Here is a 12,567-nt window from a genome sequence, read left to right on the forward strand (position 1 = left end):
GCAAGGAGCAATCGTAACGGATCAGATCTACTAGATGATGAACAAGCAGGGTGCCGCCCCCACGCCTGAGATAGGCGTGAGGGCGGCTAGACATGCAAGGGCTGCACTACGTAAGCATGTTATACGAAGAGCTATGCTAACCCTAACACATCTATGATAACTACGTTGCTCGCCATCAAAGACGCTTCAGTACGAGCAACGCATGAACAACGTGGAGCTTGTGCTGCCTAGATCGCAAGATGCGATCTAGGCAGCATGTCGCTTACCTGATTGAAACCCTCGAGATGAAGGAGTTGGCGATGCGCCGAGATTGGTTTGTTTTGGGTTGAACGTGAGTTGTTGTTTATTCCATAAACCCTAGATACATATTTATAGTCCAGGGGACTTTCTAACGTGGGAATATCCCACCGTGCACGATACAAACTCTAACCTTGATCTAAAACATAACCTACTATAATTAAAGATACACGGGCAAACTAGCCCAAATTCTCCGTGCAAGGCCGCTTCAGAGATCTTCCACGTGTAGTCTTCCAAGCCCATCTCTCTTACGGCCCACCTCTGGATTTGTCCAAAATCTGGTGATAACAGTATGGTGCGTAATGTAACTAGTGACTACATCCTTGAACATAGCACTAATGTTTTATCCCTAGTGGCAACAGCACAACACAACCTTAGAACTTTCTCACATCGTCCTGTGTGTCAATGCAGGCATGAACCCACTATCGAGCATAAGTACTCCCTCTTGGAGTTACAAGCATCTACTTGGCCAGAGCATCTACTAGTAACGGAGAGCATGCAAGATCATAAACAACACATAGCATAACTTTGATAATCAACATAACAAGTATTCTCTATTCATCGGATCCCAACAAACGCAACATATAGAATTACAGATAGATGATCTTGATCATGTTAGGCAGCTCACAAGATCCGACAATGATAGCACAATGGGGAGAAGACAACCATCTAGCTACTGCTATGGACCCATAGTCCAGGGGTAGACTACTCACACATCACACCGGAGGCGACCATGGCGGCGTAGAGTCCTCCGGGAGATGATTCCCCTCTCCGGCAGGGTGCCGGAGGCGATCTCCTGGATCCCCCGAGATGGGATCGGCGGCGGCGGCGTCTCTGGAAGGTTTTCCGTATCGTGGCTCTCGGTACTGGGGGTTTCGTCACGGAGACTTTTTATAGGCGGAAGGGCAGGTCAAGAGGCGGCACGGGGGCCCCACACCACAGGGCCGCGCGGCCAAGGGGGGGGCCGCGCCGCCCTATGGTGTGGCCCCTCCGTGGCCCCTCTTCGTCTCTCCTTCGGACTTCTGGAAGCTTCGTGAGAAAATAGGCCCCTGGGCTTTGATTTCGTCCAATTCCGAGAATATTTCCTTACTAGGATTTCTGAAACCAAAAACAGCAGAAACAACAGAATCGGCACTTCGGCATCTTGTTAATAGGTTAGTTCCAGAAAATGCACGAATATGACATAAAGTGTGCATAAAACATGTAGATAACATCAATAATGTGGCATGGTACATAAGAAATTATCGATACGTCGGAGACGTATCAATGAACACTAAGGACATGAATGAGATTCAACTGGAGTGGTGGAAGGAGGCCTCGGCGGAGATCACGGCAAGACGAAGAGCAGCTCGTGAAGAAGCAACTGGTGCAGCCGATGTGACTCCAGGAGGTGGTGTCCATGGTGCTGACGGCGGGCCAACCTCGGTTTGATGCCGGCGGTGAGAGGAGAGGGGGAACTATGAACTGTGTCATTTGATTCTGTCATTTGATGTCTGGACTATAAACTATGCATAAATTGTTGGCATTTTATTGTGATGTTTCTTCGATCGTATGCTAAAATAATTTCATAAATCCTGTTTTTACGGGTTCGGACGCCGCTCGCGCAGAACAGAGCCCGTAAACCAAAACTGTAAAACATAATATTCTGTTTTACAGTTTTGATTTACGGGCTCTATTCTGCGCTAGCCATTTTACGACCCGAATACGAGGTTCCCCTAGAGATGCTCTAATCATGGATTGATATATGAAACTAGATCATTTTCTTGTCCCATTTGTGAGCGTGCGTACGTGCCACCAGGCGGTGTCAATGACACAGGCGAGACCAGATATGGACTCACACTCCCCTCACCTTCTCACGGCCGTTTAGAGCATCTCCAGTCGCGTCCCCCAAAGTGTTCCCCAAACCGTGCCGGATCGAGCGTTTGGGGGACGTGTTTTATTCGTGTCGTCTTTGGGGGACGTCGCTCCCCAGCCACGTCCCCCAAACGCCGCCCCCAATCAGAAATTCAAATATATGCATTCAAAAGAGATCGTTCCCGCCGATTCGTCGCGATCAGAGTAGCGGCGATCGATCAAAGTACTGGGCGCGCGATTATATTACAGACCGGTGGTGCATGCAAATTAGAAGAAGGGGAAGGGGTTGGGCGACGGCGTCGTATCTTGAGTTGACGCAGGCCCGTCGAGCATGATGACCTCGTCGCGATCTGCCTGTTGCTGTGCATGGTGCGTCTGCTCCGTCGCCGACGCAGAGGCCGACGCAGGTGTAGCAGTAGAAGACGCGTCAGCCTGCTCTTGCTGCGCTGCCGCTGCCGCCGATGCCGCTGCCAGGGCCTCGCGAACGGCGCTGTCGCCCCTTTCGTCCCATTGCCTGGCGGCTTCTTGGCCGCTTTCTTCGCCATCTTTTGGGGGCTGTCGGCGGCGCCATCTGGAGAGGGTAGCGCCGGCGGGTGGACGGCGGGTGGGAGAAACAAATCGGCGGGATAGGATAAATGAATCGGCGGTGGGAGCGCGGCGGTATAGGCGCGATTTGGCGGGAGCGGCGGGATTTGGTGGGAGTGTGAGACGAATTTTCCCTGTGCCGCTGACGGGTCGGCCCCGCCACTCCCCGTCTCGCTTTTCGTTGTGTCCGGCGTCCCCGGTGCGTCCCCTGTGGGACGGGGACGGGCTCGGGGCGCCGGACACCATATCGGGGCGCGCCGGACAAAAATGGGCTTTGGGGGACGCGGCTGGAACGCATTTTCTGTCCGGCGCCCCAAATCCCGCCCCAAATTCCTTTGGGGGACGCGACTGGAGAGCATCTCCAGCCGCATCCCCCAAAGCGTCCTCCAAAGGGATTTGGGGGACGCCGGTCAGAAAAACGTCCCAGTCGCATGCCCCAAAGGCCGCTTCGCTCCGGACGTCCCTCAAATATTGTCCGGCGTCCCTAGCCCATCCCCTGTGTATAGAGTCTCCATCAGGGACGCCGGACACGATTTTTACACTTGATTTTTGTTTGGAGGTCGCGTTTGGGGGACGTGGCTAGGAAAGGGACCTCCTCCAAACGAAAATTTCGTCCGGACGTCCCCCAAATGAAAATTCGGCACTATTGCCGGACGTCGTTTGGGGGATGCGACTGGAGATGCTCTTACACATACGGACACTGGCACATAATCGCCGCCGACTTCTTGTTTCCCTTCCCACAGAGAAGACCTGCTAAGGTTGGTTGCGTTTGAACTCCAGCTTGTACACACACACAAATGCATATTGTCGCCTGTCGGTCCGTGGTCTGCTGCGCCGGATGTCTTTATCTGATGGTAGAGATCTTTCGAGTGTTTTTCTTGGACGTGTATATTCTCATTTCCCGGGAAGGAAGCGAATATTGCTTAATCGGTTTCGGTCTCTCGAAATACTGAAGACTCAGACCAGATGATTACAAGGCTAATTAACTTAGAAACATTATCTTAGGGCTAGTTCTTTCGGGCTCTGGCTTGTGCATAAGCCATTCAGATTGAGTCGTCCAGAGAAGCAAAGTGGAAATAAACCCTGGAAAACTATCGTTCAGTTTTGTGTGTGGCTTATACTGCTCTAGCTTATTGTGTGCATAGGCGGAGCCATCTATATACATAGTTGTACACATGTACACCCATTATATTGGGGAAAAGCTTTATACCACTGTAAATGCATGTATTTTTCTCGGAAAAGCTTTATACCACTGTAAAAGCTTTATACTTATGGAAAAGCTTTATAGCACTGTAAAACCTTTATACTTATGGAAACTCGGAATGTTTGACTATTTTGTGGATGCATGTACACCCATTTTCCAAAATTTGGATCCACCACTAATTGTGTGAGTTGTACAATAAAAAGCCAATAATTCCGTTTGATGAACTTTTGATTTGAATAATTGTTTTGAGTTATTTTGCATTGTTTTCACATATAAAGTCATGATCATATCAGCTTAGAGCTTCGGAAAAATATATGAAATATATTGGCTCCCAAATGTTGTACACGTTCACCACATGTATATGACAATTGGTTACTGCCTACCCATTTTAAAAACAATTATCGTCTGATTGTCCTAACAATTACTCAGGACCATCATTCTACAACAAGCATCGATGCTCTGAACATCAATGCAGTATTTCAAGCATTTCTGAAAATTTACAACAACTGAACATCATAATAACTTATATGTATCTCATTTTCTCCCATATAGATACATGCCCGAAAGATGCGTCCTTGAGAAGAGAACAATCAAGAAAATGAGACACCAAAATTGGATGCGTTGTGAGACACGTGCGCTACCGGTTGTGCGGAGGCTCGGTCTGAGGAGTACAGGCGGGAGATGGAACTCATGTGGCCCGCGGCCCCTTGGAGGTGCGTGCCTGTAGAGGCAGCAAGACGGCCAGAGGCAGTGGCGGTAGTCGAACGCTGGCTAGCTCGAGCTCACCTTTAATGACAATTTACCTTTAGTGGTATAGTGGAGAGAACCAGCTGGACAAGCTTGATCTGAGCTAAGGAGATGGGGTAGCGGTGGGTTATCCTTCCGCCATGGAATGGAAATGGGGCGGCGAGGGCCGAGAGGCGGCATCTGGAGTGGTTAGAGGTGGAAGATTGTGAGGAAACCTATCGGGGGTGGCAATATATGCAATAGATAGATAGATAGATAGATAGATAGATAGATAGAGAGAGAGAGAGAGAGAGAGGGGGGGAGAGGAAAAGAAACTTCGAGGGCATAGGTGTTCCACACGGTGGCAATTGGGTGTAATCCGTGAAAATAGGGACGACGTCAAATACCGATTCGGGTGAAGCTGGGGAAATCTTGGGGATGGGGGTTTCCTCCCCGATACACACGAATGCCCAAAAACATCTCCCGCAAAAACGGCTTAAAATATTGTTCTTTAGGAATTTAGCTTATTTTCATCATTATGAAGCACCAAACGAAATGGGTCTTAGTCTCTCGAAAAAAAGGAAGGTTGAGCTTCCTTAGAACTTCCTTCCTATCAAATCTACACTATCTACACTACTTAAAAAGGAGGAACCAGTTCCTTATTCTGCCATTCTCCTCAATACGTCAAAGATTTCGTCGTACTGGTGGTAGTCTCGTTCCACGCACCTAGGCCTCTTCCGTGGTGGCCCCAATACGTCAAGCCCTTCCTCAGAACTTCCTCCTTCCCTCTCTTTGGTCACGACCGCACTACCCGCCCGGAATCCGGCGCTAATAATCTGCAACCACTATCAATTAATCATGCGGCATCTCCTTCACAATGCATGCCATCCTCAAAGGCCGCGCCTCCGTCCTCTCGCTCGCACTACGACCATAGCCGGCGCAAAGACGCATCTGTCGGCCACACACGGATCTGGGATAAGCGCCTGAGCCGTCATGCCGCCGACTGCGTCAGCGCGCCGACGGACAGGTCGCAGTCTCCGTCGCTCTCGTCCGATTTCAACCATGTGATGACCTTGAGTATGTCGTCCCTGACCTTCTGTCTTCACCTGCCCGCACCGCCCCCGCCGTTCCCCCTTGCTATCATATGACTTCCTTTCCGGTGCTAACTGATTTAGTGGAGATGGCAGGCTGTGGCGTTGGAAGAAGGACCGGTGCGAGGGGATTGGTGTAGACTGGTCCAATCAAGGAGCCAAGATGAGGGCACGGCGCTCGCCATCTCCCGCCTCACGTAGCAGGCGTGCCGCTCGAGTCCGCCATTTAGGTCAACGGCATCAAGTCCTTCAGCGTGCAGCCGTGGATCAGCTACTCCACCGTGACGATGTGCAAGGCGTTGATGTACTGTCCTGTAAGCTCAATTCTGGCCTCATAGATACGTAAGCATCCAGCAGGATAATTTTGTTTTTATTCACCACAAGGTGTTTGATGAATTGCATCTTAGATGGCGAGTATTGCATTGCAGAATGGGACGAGGGGGATTATGAAGGAGTGATCGTTTCTGCAGGAGGTCCTGCACACTCACAACCTCAAGCGGAGGGGCGGATTTTGATAGGCTACTACAGGTTTAAGCACCATCCTATTTTGATATTATCTGCATAATTTACTAGGGGGTGTGCAGATTTTGTGGTTAATGCCACATTGAGAGTACCCCGGCGTATTATTTCCAAAAATGCAGCTAATGCCACATTGAGACTACCCCGGCGTTGTTTGTCTAATATGTTGCCATTATCTGTTTGTGTTTACTTCCCATATGCCCAAATTGTAAATGCAGCAACCATTTATTTTCTTGTGATAATATAGTTGATCTATGCATGAAATGTTCAACATGTGTATAGTTATAATTTTTTTAAAGTACCTGGTTCTATGTTAATGATATCTTATTGTCAGACACATTATGGCACAGCTGCCTGTGCACCTCGGCGATGTGGCCTGAAACATGCACGCCGCTGCCAGTATCCTGCCTCTCTCCTCCGCCACTACCACATTTTTTTCTCTACAATAAGTTTGATGTATGTCCTCATTTTTTCTTCTGATTGCAATATGATTTTGCGGAATTCGGGTCACAGACCTTCGTGACACTAGGGAAGAAAACAACCTGTGATGTCCAAGTGTTTGTGGGCTTAGGGATACCCTGCTGGATGTTGTTGCGGAATGCATGGGAGTTCGTTGTCACTTTCCTGAGATCCTATCACTGCGTATTTAGCCATGATGAGCACCTGCACTCGCTAACATTGCTTAAAAGCTTCCTTTTATATGTTGCACTTCTGTTTGATGCATGTATTTGCAATTTGTATGTCCAATTCATTCCATAATGTCAAACCATTTGTGCCAAATAGTACACAATTACTTGAGTTAAACATAAGTTTGCAATATATAAGCTCCACTTTCAGTTTCTCTTACCCAGGCAAGGAAGTTGTATATATTTTCACTTTTACAGTAACTATGACCTAATGATAATGCTTCAATCTGGTGTCTTTGTGTTCTTGTATATTGGATCTGTTCTCTAAGATATATATTCTATGATTAGAGTTGGCATCAGGTATTCAACACAAGTTGCATGCTTCATGATGCAGACTTCATGTTTTCTTAGCGTGGATGTGCTGGTGAGGCAGTACAACAATACCCCGAGCAAGTTCTTGACCGACTTCATGTCAGCAATGGTGAAGATGGGAAGCCCTGCGGCCGTCATGTGGTATGCAGACTGATATCAGGTTGAACTATATGATGCCTCTCCTCATTGTTCATCCCTGATTTTACACTCACCTAACATGTGAATGGTACCAAGGACAAGAGAGATTGAAGGAACCGAGTTGTCTGCATATTGGCTAAGAAAGTTTATAATTTATTTGTCTGCCTAGAATTTTTTTGGTGGAAGTGGAACTTTATTATTGAGTTTCCCATGACCCTTAAATGAATAAGCAATCTTGTGAATTAAAAATCATGTAAAATTCTTGGGAGCTATGCTAGCAGATGCGGGCATCGTTGTGAGTTTATGCCATCCGAACTCACTAAGATGGAGACGAATTATGGGATTTTTTATTCAGAAAAAAAGATAATTTGCAGAGCATAAAAATGGGTCATGTATTAACTGGTAGAATAGTCTTATTCTCATTACAGAATATATTAATGCCAATGGAAATGTGCTCCATAGCTTTATTTTCATTTTTTTTTTGTCTGTGATGCATCAGTTTTGAATCTGGAGGGGGAGAAGTCCGCACCCTGTTTGCCACACACATGTAAGGTAGATGGTGAAAATAATTTAGTACTACTGAAAATTCAGATTCCCTTTTTCACATGGTATATTTTATTGTCATGAACCAAGTTGTGTTCTCTACCTGATTATTTTTTATTAGAAATATAAATGTAAAGATATACATTTCTTGAATACAAGCTATTGTAAAGATATATTTCAGTTTCATTTTTTAGTAATAGAGGTTTATTTTAATTTATTACTAGATTGACATCTGAACTTTGTGCAATCCATCCAGCTTGAACCATTGAAGGGGACTACTACAATGGACGCGATAAAGATATTTGCTTCCTGGAGGAACAGTATAATCTTTCCTATTGTACCCTATCATTTCCATGATTACATGTGGTTACTTTGGTCACACTCTTATAACCTTTTGTAACTTTCAGGTTCCATGTCCAAACATTGAGTGGCAATCAGAATGTCGTAACCGACTATGTTCAAAATTGAAGGGGCTGCCTGCCGGATGACCCTTGCAGTACAGACAATCTTAATAGTAGCATTTTTAGTCCAACTATTCTGTTTTAGGGCGTACGGTGAAATTTTCCTTACATAGCATTTCAGAGCCTGTTTGGATAAGTGAGCGTGTTCATTTATTATTTTATAATTTGGTGTTGATTTTGTTATTTTTCTACAGTTCTTGCCGCATTGCTCATGCTCCTTCAGTATGTATGTGCTCAATTCCCATGGTCCGCAATGCAACTTCTTATTTGTAGCACCATCTATATATTCATGTTATTTTGTATTTGATAGATAAATAATGCTCACTACGTGCTCCACTAAAGTGATGAGTAAGTGAATGGAAAGTTAGGCTATGGTGTTCTCGCATGAATTTTCTACTTTTTTGAACTTCATAATCAGGATCAGCAGCTAATTATGTCCACATGCATAGAACACTTTGTTTACCTGAATAATTTTTGGTTTATCATGTGCAAAAATTCTCATGGGTGCTAACTCCTACTTTGTCTATTTTAGTCATTATCTACACTACTTAAAAAGGAGGAACCTGTTCCTTATTCTGCCATTCTCCTCAATACGTCAAAGATTTCGTCGTACCGGTGGTAGTCTCGTTCCACGCACCTAGGCCTCTTCCGTGGTGGCCCCAATACGTCAAGCCCTTCCTCAGAACTTCCTCCTTCCCTCTCTTTGGTCACGACCGCACTACCCGCCCGGAATCCGGCGCTAATAATCTGCAACCACTATCAATTAATCATGCGGCATCTCCTTCACAATGCATGCCATCCTCAAAGGCCGCGCCTCCGTCCTCTCGCTCGCACTACGACCATAGCCGGCGCAAAGACGCATCTGTCGGCCACACACGGATCTGGGATAAGCGCCTGAGCCGTCATGCCGCCGACTGCGTCAGCGCGCCGACGGACAGGTCGCAGTCTCCGTCGCTCTCGTCCGATTTCAACCATGTGATGACCTTGAGTATGTCGTCCCTGACCTTCTGTCTTCACCTGCCCGCACCGCCCCCGCCGTTCCCCCTTGCTATCATATGACTTCCTTTCCGGTGCTAACTGATTTGGTGGAGATGGCAGGCTGTGGCGTTGGAAGATGGACCGGTGCGAGGGGATTGGTGTAGACTGGTCCAATCAAGGAGCCAAGATGAGGGCACGGCGCTCGCCATCTCCCGCCTCACGTAGCAGGCGTGCCGCTCGAGTCCGCCATTTAGGTCAACGGCATCAAGTCCTTCAGCGTGCAGCCGTGGATCAGCTACTCCACCGTGACGATGTGCAAGGCGTTGATGTACTGTCCTGTAAGCTCAATTCTGGCCTCATAGATACGTAAGCATCCAGCAGGATAATTTTGTTTTTATTCACCACAAGGTGTTTGATGAATTGCATCTTAGATGGCGAGTATTGCATTGCAGAATGGGACGAGGGGGATTATGAAGGAGTGATCGTTTCTGCAGGAGGTCCTGCACACTCACAACCTCAAGCGGAGGGGCAGATTTTGATAGGCTACTACAGTTTAAGCACCATCCTATTTTTATATTATCTGCATAATTTACTAGGGGATGTGCAGATTTTGTGGTTAATGCCACATTGAGAGTACCCCGGCGTATTATTTCCAAAAATGCAGTTAATGCCACATTGAGACTACCCGGCGTTGTTTGTCTAATATGTTGCCATTATCTGTTTGTGTTTACTTCCCATATGCCCAAATTGTAAATGCAGCAACCATTTATTTTCTTGTGATAATATAGTTGATCTATGCATGAAATGTTCAACATGTGTATAGTTATAATTTTTTTAAAGTACCTGGTTCTATGTTAATGATATCTTATTGTCAAACACATTATGGCACAGCTGCCTGTGCACCTCGGCGAGGTGGCCTGAAACATGCACGCCGCTGCCAGTATCCTGCCTCTCTGCTCCGCCACTACCACATTTTTTTTCTCTACAATAAGTTTGATGTATGTCCTCATTTTTTCTTCTGATTGCAATATGATTTTGCGGAATTCGGGTCACAGACCTTCGTGACACTAGGGAAGAAAACAACATGTGATGTCCAAGTGTTTGTGGGCTTAGGGATACCCTGCTGGATATTGTTGCGGAATGCATGGGAGTTCGTTGTCACTTTCCTGAGATCCTATCACTGCGTATTTAGCCATGATGAGCACCTGCACTCGCTAACATTGCTTAAAAGCTTCCTTTTATATGTTGCATTTCTGTTTGATGCATGTATTTGCAATTTGTATGTCCAATTCATTCCATAATGTCAAACCATTTGTGCCAAATAGTACACAATTAGTTGAGTTAAACATAAGTTTGCAATATATAAGCTCCACTTTCAGTTTCTCTTACCCAGGCAAGGAAGTTGTATATATTTTCACTTTTACATTAACTATGACCTAATGATAATGCTTCAATCTGGTGTCTTTGTGTTCTTGTATATTGGATCTGTTCTCTAAGATATATATTCTATGATTAGAGTTGGCATCAGGTATTCAACACAAGTTGCATGCTTCATGATGCAGACTTGATGTTTTCTTAGCGTGGATGTGCTGGTGAGGCAGTACAACAATACCCCGAGCAAGTTCTTGACCGACTTCATGTCAGCAATGGTGAAGATGGGAAGCCCTACGGCCGTCATGTGGGATGCAGACTGATATCAGGTTGAACTATATGATGCCTCTCCTCATTATTCATCCCTGATTTTACACTCACCTAACATGTGAATGGTACCAAGGACAAGAGAGATTGAGGGAACCGAGTTGTCTGCCTATTGGCTAAGAAAGTTTATAATTTATTTGTCTGCCTAGAATTTTTTTGGTGGAAGTGGAACTTTATTATTGAGTTTCCCATGACCCTTAAATGAATAAGCAATCTTGTGAATTAAAAATCATGTAAAATTCTTGGGAGCTATGCTAGCAGATGCGGGCATCGTTGTGAGTTTATGCCATCCGAACTCACTAAGATGGAGACGAATTATGGGATTTTTTGTTCAGAAAAAAAGATAATTTGCAGAGCATAAAAATGGGTCATGTATTAACTGGTAGAATAGTCTTATTCTCATTACAGAATATATTAATGCCAATGGAAATGTGCTCCATAGCTTTATTTTCATCTTTTTGTCTGTGATGCATCAGTTTTGAATCTGGAGGGGGAGAAGTCCGCACCCTGTTTGCCACACACATGTAAGGTAGATGGTGAAAATAATTTAGTACTACTGAAAATTCAGATTCCCTTTTTCACATGGTATATTTTATTGTCATGAACCAAGTTGTGTTCTCTACCTGATTATTTTTTATTAGAAATATAAATGTAAAGATATACATTTCTTGAATACAAGCTATTGTAAAGATATATTTCAGTTTCATTTTTTAGTAATAGAGGTTTATTTTAATTTATTACTAGATTGACATCTGAACTTTGTGCAATCCATCCAGCTTGAACCATTGAAGGGGACTACTACAATGGACGCGATAAAGATATTTGCTTCCTGGAGGAACAGTATAATCTTTCCTATTGTACCCTATCATTTCCATGATTACATGTGGTTACTTTGGTCACACTCTTATAACCTTTTGTAACTTTCAGGTTCCATGTCCAAACATTGAGTGGCAATCAGAATGTCGTAACCGACTATGTTCAAAATTGAAGGGGCTGCCTGCCGGATGACCCTTGCAGTACAGACAATCTTAATAGTAGCATTTTTAGTCCAACTATTCTGTTTTAGGGCGTACGGTGAAATTTTCCTTACATAGCATTTCAGAGCCTGTTTGGATAAGTGAGCGTGTTCATTTATTATTGTATAATTTGGTGTTGATTTTGTTATTTTTCTACAGTTCTTGCCGCATTGCTCATGCTCCTTCAGTATGTATGTGCTCAGTTCCCATGGTCCGCAATGCAACTTCTTATTTGTAGCACCATCTATATATTCATGTTATTTTGTATTTGATAGATAAATAATGCTCACTACGTGCTCCACTAAAGTGATGAGTAAGTGAATGGAAAGTTAGGCTATGGTGTTCTCGCATGAATTTTCCACTTTTTTGAACTTCATAATCAGGATCAGCAGCTAATTATGTCCACATGCATAGAACACTTCGTTTACCTGAATAATTTTTGGTTTATCATGTGCAAAA

At 45.1% G+C, this 12,567-nt stretch overlaps 1 long non-coding RNA gene across 10 annotated transcripts; it reads left to right on the plus strand.

Annotated features, from left to right (window-relative positions):
* The first annotated feature begins 5,418 nt into the window (after positions 1-5,418).
* Positions 5,419-12,237, plus strand: LOC127306825 (uncharacterized). Of its 10 annotated transcripts, none has more exons than XR_011747461.1 (10): positions 5,419-5,743; positions 5,854-6,099; positions 6,186-6,285; positions 7,297-7,964; positions 8,212-8,275; positions 8,363-9,404; positions 9,515-9,760; positions 9,847-11,094; positions 11,569-11,621; positions 11,869-12,237. It is a non-coding gene; the product is annotated as an uncharacterized lncRNA (long non-coding RNA). The 10 variants fall into 10 exon arrangements; XR_011747462.1 differs by having other exon boundaries at positions 7,297-7,959; XR_007854889.2 differs by having other exon boundaries at positions 7,297-7,434; positions 7,912-7,964; positions 8,212-9,404.
* Positions 12,238-12,567: the final 330 nt, after the last annotated feature.

This window comes from Lolium perenne, chromosome 6, assembly GCF_019359855.2.
Source record: "Lolium perenne isolate Kyuss_39 chromosome 6, Kyuss_2.0, whole genome shotgun sequence".
Lineage (NCBI taxonomy): Eukaryota > Viridiplantae > Streptophyta > Magnoliopsida > Poales > Poaceae > Lolium > Lolium perenne.